Source organism: Suricata suricatta, chromosome 7, assembly GCF_006229205.1.
Source record: "Suricata suricatta isolate VVHF042 chromosome 7, meerkat_22Aug2017_6uvM2_HiC, whole genome shotgun sequence".
In the NCBI taxonomy this organism is placed as follows: domain Eukaryota; kingdom Metazoa; phylum Chordata; class Mammalia; order Carnivora; family Herpestidae; genus Suricata; species Suricata suricatta.
In genome coordinates, this window is record NC_043706.1 from 2086470 (window position 1) to 2095506 (window position 9037).

At 38.3% G+C, this 9037-nt stretch overlaps 1 pseudogene; it reads left to right on the forward strand.

The window, feature by feature from the left end:
• Positions 1-565: 565 nt before the first annotated feature.
• Positions 566-1519, forward strand: LOC115296221 (annotated as a pseudogene).
• Positions 1520-9037: the final 7518 nt, after the last annotated feature.

Sequence of the window (9037 nt, forward strand, 5' to 3'; positions counted from 1 at the left end):
TTATATGCAGACCTAGTAGTGATAGGTTGATTATAATTGAATTCTTTGTATAAGTATATTCCAGATCACAAATTACAATAACTGAATTTATTTTCAAGGTTATTTTGTATTATAATCTATAATGTGTGATGTGTGCATTTCAATTGTGTGGAATTATGACATACATATGAAACATAATGAATCTCTCTCTCCATCTCTTTACTATTCTTTATTTCTCCCCCTCCTTTACCTCACTCCCATTTTCTCTGAAATGTACAAATACTTTTGTAGCTCTTTAAGCCTACTAAACTGAGATTGGAAGACCTTTTGTACCTATGACTGATGCAGACCCAGGTCCATTATTGTATTTTTCTTATATTAAATATTAATTGTTTACTTTTTTGTGGTAATGTGGAATTCAGTTGGAACTAGTTGGCAAATTTCATGAATCCATCATTTATTTAAGTAAGTACTTAAAAAATGCCATGGCCTGTCTTATAAGATGATAGATCCACCTCCTGCCAACTTTTTATTTCTTTGAAGATTTCTTTTAAAAATTGCCAAATACTTGGTCTTGACAGGAAACATGTGGTAAGAAAGGATGGACCAGAAAAATGGAAGTTCTCTCACTGGGTTTATCCTGCTGGGTTTCTCCAACCGACCTCAACTGGAGAGAATCCTCTTTGTGGTTCTTCTGATCTTCTATCTGCTCACCCTGCTGGGAAACACAACCATCATTGCACTGTCCCGCCTGGACCCACACCTTCACACTCCCATGTACTTTTTCCTCTCCAACCTGAGCTTTCTGGACCTGTGTTACACGACCAGCACTGTCCCTCAGCTCCTGGTCCATCTGAGGGGGGCAGACAAGTCCATCTCCTTTGGAGGTTGTGTAGCTCAGCTGTTCTTCTCTCTAGGGTTGGGATGCACAGAATGCATCCTTCTAGGGGTGATGGCATTTGACCGCTATGCAGCCGTCTGCAGGCCCCTGCACTACACGGTGATCATGCACCCTCGTCTCTGTGCCCTGATGGCTTCTGCAACGTGGTTCATTGGGTTTTCCAACTCCTCATTGCAGACACTGCTCATTTTTCTGGTACCACTTTGTGGGAGAAATAAAATAGATCACTTCTTTTGTGAGATACCTCCACTGCTCAAGCTTGCCTGTGTTGACACCACTACGAATGAGTCTGAGGCCTTCTTTGCCAGTATGATCATTCTCCTCATTCCTGTAGCATTGATTACATACTCCTACGGTCAGATTGTCAAGGTGGTCTTAAGAATAAAGTCAGCTGCAGGGCAGAGGAAAGCATTTGGGACATGTGGGTCCCACCTCATGGTGGTCTCCCTGTTCTATGGCACGGCCATCTATGCTTACCTGCAGCCCAGCAACAGCCACTCCCAGGATCGGGGCAAGTTTGTTTCTCTCTTCTACACCATTGTCACCCCCATGGCCAACCCCTTCATCTACACCCTGCGAAACAAGGATGTGACAGGAGCAATGAAGAAGGTGTTCTGTAGGGGCTATGACTCTAGATGACTCGGGGGAAGACCCTTTGATGAAAGCCTTTGACTGTCGGAGGCTTTAAGATTTTGTGTCCTTCACATGTCATCCAACATGTCCCCTGACAACTCCCCGGCCAATTTTATTTTTTACCTCATTCTTTGATGCAAGTGAGTGTTTAAAGTCTAAGTTCATGGATTCTTTCCAACCTCCAGAGATGCTGATTTAGTGTTCCTACAGCATCTGCAGCATATTATTACTTTAAAAAGCTCCACAAGTTTTTCTTATTTCACCCCCATTTGAGAACACTATTCTCTTTCTACTTGAAACAAGACATTTACACACATACAGTAAGAACACAGTCAAAGTAAGAATATGAACCACTAAAACAGTGTAAGAAATATTTTCATTTTAATGTATTCTAGTGTTTGATGGAGATATATCACTTATTTTTGCTTTTTGCTCATGGCTCTATTTTAAGGTTTGTAGGTTGATTTTATCACAATTTTCCCCCCAAGAGTAGTACAACCGTGAAAAACAAACGTTTAGCTCAAAGAAAAATCTACTATCATCAATCCTGATAAAGCCCTTCAGTCTCCAGGCCGTACTGTGACCTCACAGGTGTGACAGTGGTTTTATGTAGCCTTCACGTCACCAAGGGGAGAGTGTGATGCATAGCTGCTAGTGACATTGGGAACATGAGCGGGCAGCACACCAGGTGGTGCTGACATGTAACTTTGTGCAAAGTTAGAGAAACACCAATGTGAGGTATGCATGTTGGTTAGTTTCAGTTTGTGATCCACCCTGTTTGTTAAAAAAAATGAGTTTTAAAGACATTATATATTTGAACAGTACTTGACTGAAGTCCTATTTCATATTCTACACATTTTACTTGTAGTACCACAAGAAAAGTTTTAAAGGGTAAAAGATATTTAGATCATCTCTTCAAACCATGTTACCCATTCTTTAATTGAGGCGTCAATTGATCCAGGCCTTTGTAACTCACATCTGCCAAAGGCCCAAAATGTTTGAATGTAGTGACTTACTATAAATATAAGGGAGCTGACCTCTTATTCTCAGGAAATCCTATGTTTTGTGGAGCTTACTCAGATTCACCAGGGAAAAATTTAAGGGATATACAAAATGTATACTAATTATAAAAAATCTCCGTGTGTCCAAGCTTTATAAATACCATCTCATTATGAAATAATTGTTATACAATTCTGAGTTATGAGTAATAAATATAAATGTCACAGAAAAATTGAATCTGACATTCTAAACCTTAGATCTTAACTCAAGCTCAGTTTGCATTTAAATTACCTTTTAGGGTGTGAATCCAGGTGTTGTATATGTTCATTGTCATGAGCAGTGTGTTTTCCCATGGAGGTCGGAGCTTCAACAATACCACCATCAAAGAGATGTTTATGATTTTTGGTAGGTTGTCCCAATGTGGAGCTCAGTGCAGGCAAATGTGTCTGTGTTTTTGACACATATCCACAGCACTCACACTGTTCCTTCTCCTGACGGCTAATGGGCATCCTCCTGGGTCTTGAACCCCGTGAGCTACCCATGTTCATGACAAGTGATCTTGAAACAGAAACAGCATTGCAGGCTGGAAACGACAGCTCGGGGAGATTCTCACTCGGTCATGGTTCCATCTGTATCCCTAATAGTGTCACAGTATTCACACTTGAAGTCAACACTTAAGATACATTTTTACACGATGGTAATGCTGAATGAACACCAGCAGAAAAACAATTTTGTAATAGTGCTTGTCCCCAGGGGTGACAAGTTTCCCACTCTCCATCATGTTTCAGCCACATCCTGATGCTTATTCCTGAATGCTCACTTTAAGATCCTTCAGCTGAACTTTTTTTGGTGCAAAGTCTCTCAGGGTCTCATGAAGCATATTTTTTTCTGACTGAGCAACTGCTTCTCTGCTCTGAAGGACCCACAAAACCCTGTGGGAAGCAGCTTTATTTCAGGTAAATGTTTAAATGGCATTTGGATGTTTATGTTATGTGAGATTAAATTACAGATAATAAAGATCTCTGGAAACGATGCTAAAATGAATCACTTCAGATATCAAATGCAATTTCAGAATTGTTCTGTGACGTTTTTCAAATGTTAGGAATCTGCCTCCCCATGCTTTCCTGGTTGTATAAATTGCTACCAATATTATTTGGGCTGTTCCTTTGAATTTTCACCAAGAATTAAAATGGCTGCAGGGATTGTACCCAAGGCTTGGCTAAAGTATTTTATTCCATCTGTCTCTAGCTCCTGGATCTTGGGACTGTCATCATGCTCTAGAAGAATTCATGGATTCTTCCAGGACTTTCACCTTCTGAGGAATGCAGGACACACACTGTAGCTCAGGTAATGAGTGATTGCAGAGATCCAAAGTGTCAGTCGGACTTGAATGAAACACAATTTTTTTTCTGTTATATTGTTTTGAAGTTACTTTATACATGTTATTTATTTTTCAATTAAGTTTTTGTTTTCATTCAAGTATCGTTACTATACAGTATAATATTAGTATCAGGTATACAATATAGTGATTCAACAATTCCATACATCACCCAGTGCTCAGCACCACAAGTGGCCTCCTTGGTCACCATCACCTAGTTCACCAGCCACCCCCACCACCCCTCTGGTGACTCTCAGTGTACTTTCTATTGTTATGATTCTGTGTTTTGGTTTGTATCTCTCTTTGTGTTTTCCTTTGCTCATTTGTTTTGTTTCTTAAAATCTATGTATGAATGAAATCATATGTTATTTTTCTTTCTCTGATTCATTTCTTTTGCTTAGCATTATAGTCTCTATCTCTATCTATGTGGTTGCAATGGCGAAATTTCATTCTTCTTAATGGCTAAATAATATTCCTTTATATATATACATATATATATATATATATATATATATATACACATGTACATATATGAATATACACCATATCTCCTTATTGAGTCATCTATATCTATTGAGGTACACTTGAGCTATATCAATACTTTGGCTAGTGTAAATAAGGCTATATTATTGATTTTAGCCATTCTGATATGGGTGAAGTGTTATATCATTGTTTTTGGTTTATATTTTCCTGATAGTCAGTTATGTTGAGCATCTTTTTCAAGGCTCAATTTGTTATTTGGAGATCTTCTTTGGAGAATGACTATTCATATATTCTGCCCATTTTTATTTATTTATTTTATTTTTTATTTTTATTTTTTTTAGTGATCAACGTACTTAATAGACTTCAGCTGTCTTTTTGGGCGATCTGGCAACAAACTTAACTGAAAAAGAGAATCAGTTTCTTTTTTCCCCCAAAATAAACTTAGATTGTATTGTAGTTTCACTTAACAGTATATAAAATGCTGTGTTGTGACAGGTATCAACTATCTATTAGATACTGAATCAATTTTTCTTAAGCACTACTAACTGCTTGCTTTTCTTGAAGCTAGATCATTCTGAAAATTTCCTGTTAGACCTATAAGTGCGAAGATATGGTTTCTGTCCTTCTCTGCCTGACTTTCTGCCCACTTTTAAATTGGATTATTCATAGTTTGAGCATTGTATGTATAAGACTTTTATAGATTTGGATACAACTCTTTATTGGATATGTTACTTGTATATATCATCTCCCATTCAGTAGTTTTCTTTCAGTTTTGAGATAGAATTACATTTTTTAATGTTTTGAAATTATTGTATTTTATTTTTTTTAATTAAGAAATTTTTTAAGTTTATTTATTTAGACAGAGAGAGAGAGCATGAGTGGGGTATGGGCAGAGAGAGGGAAAGACAGTTCCAAGCAGGTTCTGCACTGTAAGCACAGAGCCCGATGTGGGGCTTGAACTCACAAAATGTGAGATAATGCCCTGAGCCAAGATCAAGATTCAGACACTCAAAGGTCTAACAGGAGAAACTTAATAGGAGACCATAGGGATGGGAAAGGGGGGAAAAGAGTTGAGGAGAGGGAGTGAGGAAAATCATGAGAGTCTTTTGAATACTGAGCACAAACTGAGGGCTGAAGAGGGAGTAGGGAAAGGGAGAGAAGTAATGGTCATAGAGAGGGGCACTTGTGGGTAAGAGCAGTGGGTGTTATATGGAAACCAACTTGGTAATAAATTATATATAAAAAAGAGTCAGACACTTAATCAAATGAGCCATACAGGCGCCCCTATTTTAATTAAAATTTTTTTTTCACTTATTCATCTTTATCATAAAAATTCTCTCTGTTTTAAAAAATAGGGGCGCATATGTGGCTCATTTGGTTAAGTGTCTGACTCTTTTTTTTTTATAGTTTATTACCAAGTTGGTTTCCATATAACAGGCACATGAACGATGCTCACCCTCACTCATCATCAGGGAAATAGAAATCAGAACCACACTGAGATACCACTTCACACCAGTCAGAGTGGGTAAAATGAACAGGAGACTATAGATGCTGGTGAGGATGTGGGGAAATAGGTACCCTCCTACACTGTTGGTGGGAATGTAAACTGCTGCAGCCATTCTGGAAAACAGTTGGAGGTTCCTCAAAAAACTAGCATTTGAACTCCCCTATGACCCAGCAATAGCACTGCAGGGGATTTACCTAAAGGATACAGAAGGGCTGATGCATAGAAGCACATGTACCCCAATGTTCATAGCGGCACTTTCTACACTAGCCAAATCATGGAAAGAGCCTAAATGTCCATCACCTGATGAATGGATCAAGAAAATCTGGTATATATTAATAATGGAGTACTACATGGCAATGAGAAAGAATGAAATCTGGCCATTTGTAGCAAAGTGGATGGACCTCGAGGGTGTCATGCTAAGTGAAATAAGCCAGGCAGAGAAGGACAGATACCATATGTTTGCACTCATAGGTCTAACAGGAGAAACCTAACAGAGGACCATAGAGAGGGGAAGGGGGAAAGAGAGCTGGGGAGAGAGAGGGACACACATCATGAGAGACTACTGAGATCTGAAAATGAACTGAGGGCTGAAGAGGGAGGGGGGGAAGGGGATGATGGTCATGGGGGGGCACTTGTGGGGAGAAGCACTGGGTGTTATATGGAAACCAATTTGACAGTGAACTATTATTAAAAAAATTATTTACTAAATTCAAGTTAGCTAACAGTGTAGCGTTGGTTTCAGGAGCAGAACCCAATGCTTCATTATCTATATGTAACACCAAGTGCTCATCCCAACAGAGTGCCCTCCTTACTACCCATCATCCATCTAAGCCATCCACCCAACCACCTCCCCTCCAGCAACCCTCACTTTGTTCTTTGTATTTAAGAACCTCTTATGGTTTGCCTCCCTCTCTGTTTTTATCTTATTTTTCCTTCCCTTCCCCTATATCCATCTTTGTGTTTCTTAAAGTTCACATAGACGTGAAATCATACAATATCTTTCTCTGATGGACTTATGTCACTTAGCATAATACACTGTAGTTCTAGCCACATTATTGCAAATGTCAAGATTTTATTCTTTTTGATTGCTGAGTAATATTCCATTGTATATATACTTCACATCGTCTTTGATGGACATTTGGCCTCCTCCCATAATTTGACTATTGTTGATAATGTGGCTCTAAACACTGGGGTGCATGTGCCCATTTGAATCTGCATGTTTGTATCTTTAGATCAATACCTAGTACTGCAATTGTTGAATCACAAGGCATTTCTATTTTTAATTTTTTGGGGGATCTATAGTGTTTTCCAGAGTGACTCCAACAGTTTGCATTCCTACTGACAGTGCCAAAAGGATTACCCTTTCTCTGGACCCTTGACAATATCTGTTGTTCACTGTGTTGTTTTTTTGTACATCCCATTAGTCTGTCATTGGCTGTGAGCTGTCCCCACTATGTTCCCCAGACCATCTTGCAATGGGGCTCTGTACAAAATGCTGCCAATGCCAAGGCTGGACTGTTATTTTTGTGTATGGTGTAAGAAAGTCGTCAAGTCTCATTCTTCTGCATGTTGCTATACAGTTCTCCCAGCACAGTTCACTAGAGAGACCATCTTTTGCTCATTGGACACGTTTTTCTGCTTTGATAAAAATTAGTTGGCTATTTATTTGTGGGCCAATTTCTTGGTTTTCTATTCCATTGGTCTACGTGTGTGTATTTGTGTCAATACCTTGCTGTCTTAATGATTATAACTTTGTAACATAGACTAAGTCCAGGATTGTGATGCCTCCAGCTTTGATTTTCTTTTTCAACATTACTTCGGCTATTTGGGATCTTTTGTGGTTTGATACAAATCCTAGGACTGTTCCAACTCTGTAGAGAATGCTGGTGCTATTTTAATCAGAATTGCATTGAATGCATAGATTTCTTTGGGTAGTATTGAGAAATTAACAACATTTGTTCTTCCAAGCCATGAGCATGGAATGTTTTTCCATTTCTCTGTGTCTTCTTCAATATTTTTTAATAAGCTTTCTATAGTTTTCAGCATAAAGATCTTTTACCTCTCTGGTCAGGTTTATTCCTAGGTATTTTATGGTTCTTGGTGCAATTGTAAATGGGATCAATTGCTTGATATCTATTTCTGTTGTTTCATTATTTGTTTTAGAAATGCAAGGTATTTTGGTACATTGTTTTTATATTGTACAACTTTGCTGAACTCATGTATCAGTTCTAGCAGTTTTTTCATAGAGTCTTTAGGGTTTTCTATGTACAGTGTCATGCCATTTGCAAAGAGTGAAAGTTTGATTTCTTTTTTGTCAATTTGGATGCCTTTTATTTTATTTTGTTGTCTGATTGCTAAGGCTAGGACTACCAACATAATGTTATACAATGGTGGTGAGAATGGACATCCCTGTTGTGTTCCTGATCTCAGGGAAAAAGCTCTCGGTTTTTCCCCACTAAGGATGATAGAAGTTGTGGGCTTTGTATATATGGCATTTATGATGTTAAGGCATGTTCCTTCTGTCTTGACTTTCTTGAGGGTTTTTATTAAGAAAGGATGCTGTATTTTGTCAAATGCCTTTTCTGTATCTATTGAGAGCACCATATGGTTCTTATCTTTTCTTCTAATATATTGACATATCACATTGATAGATTCGTGAATATTGGGCCAGCACTGCAGTCCAGGAATGAATCCCACTTTATCATGGTGAATAATTCTTTTAATACTGTTTAATTAGTTTTGATAGTACCTTCTTGAGAATTTTTGCCTGCCTGTTTATTGGGGATATTGGCCTGTAGTTGTCCTCTTTCGTGGAGTCTTTGGTTTTGGAAGCAAGGGAATTCTGGCTTCATAGAATGAGTCTTGGAGCTTTCCTTCTGTTTGTAGTTTTTGGAACAGCTTGAGAAGAATAGGTATTAACTCTTCTTTAAAAGACTGGTAGAATTCCCCTGGGAAGCCATCTGGCCTAGGACTCTTATTTGTTGGGAGACTTTTGATAACCACTTCAATTTCTTTGCTGGCTATGACTCTGTTCACATTTTCTATTTCTTGCCTTTTGAGTTTTGGTACTTCATGAGTGTCTAGGAATTTGCCCATTACTTCCAAGTTGTCCTGGTTGTGGAGTATAATTTTTCATAGTATTCTCTAATCATTGTTT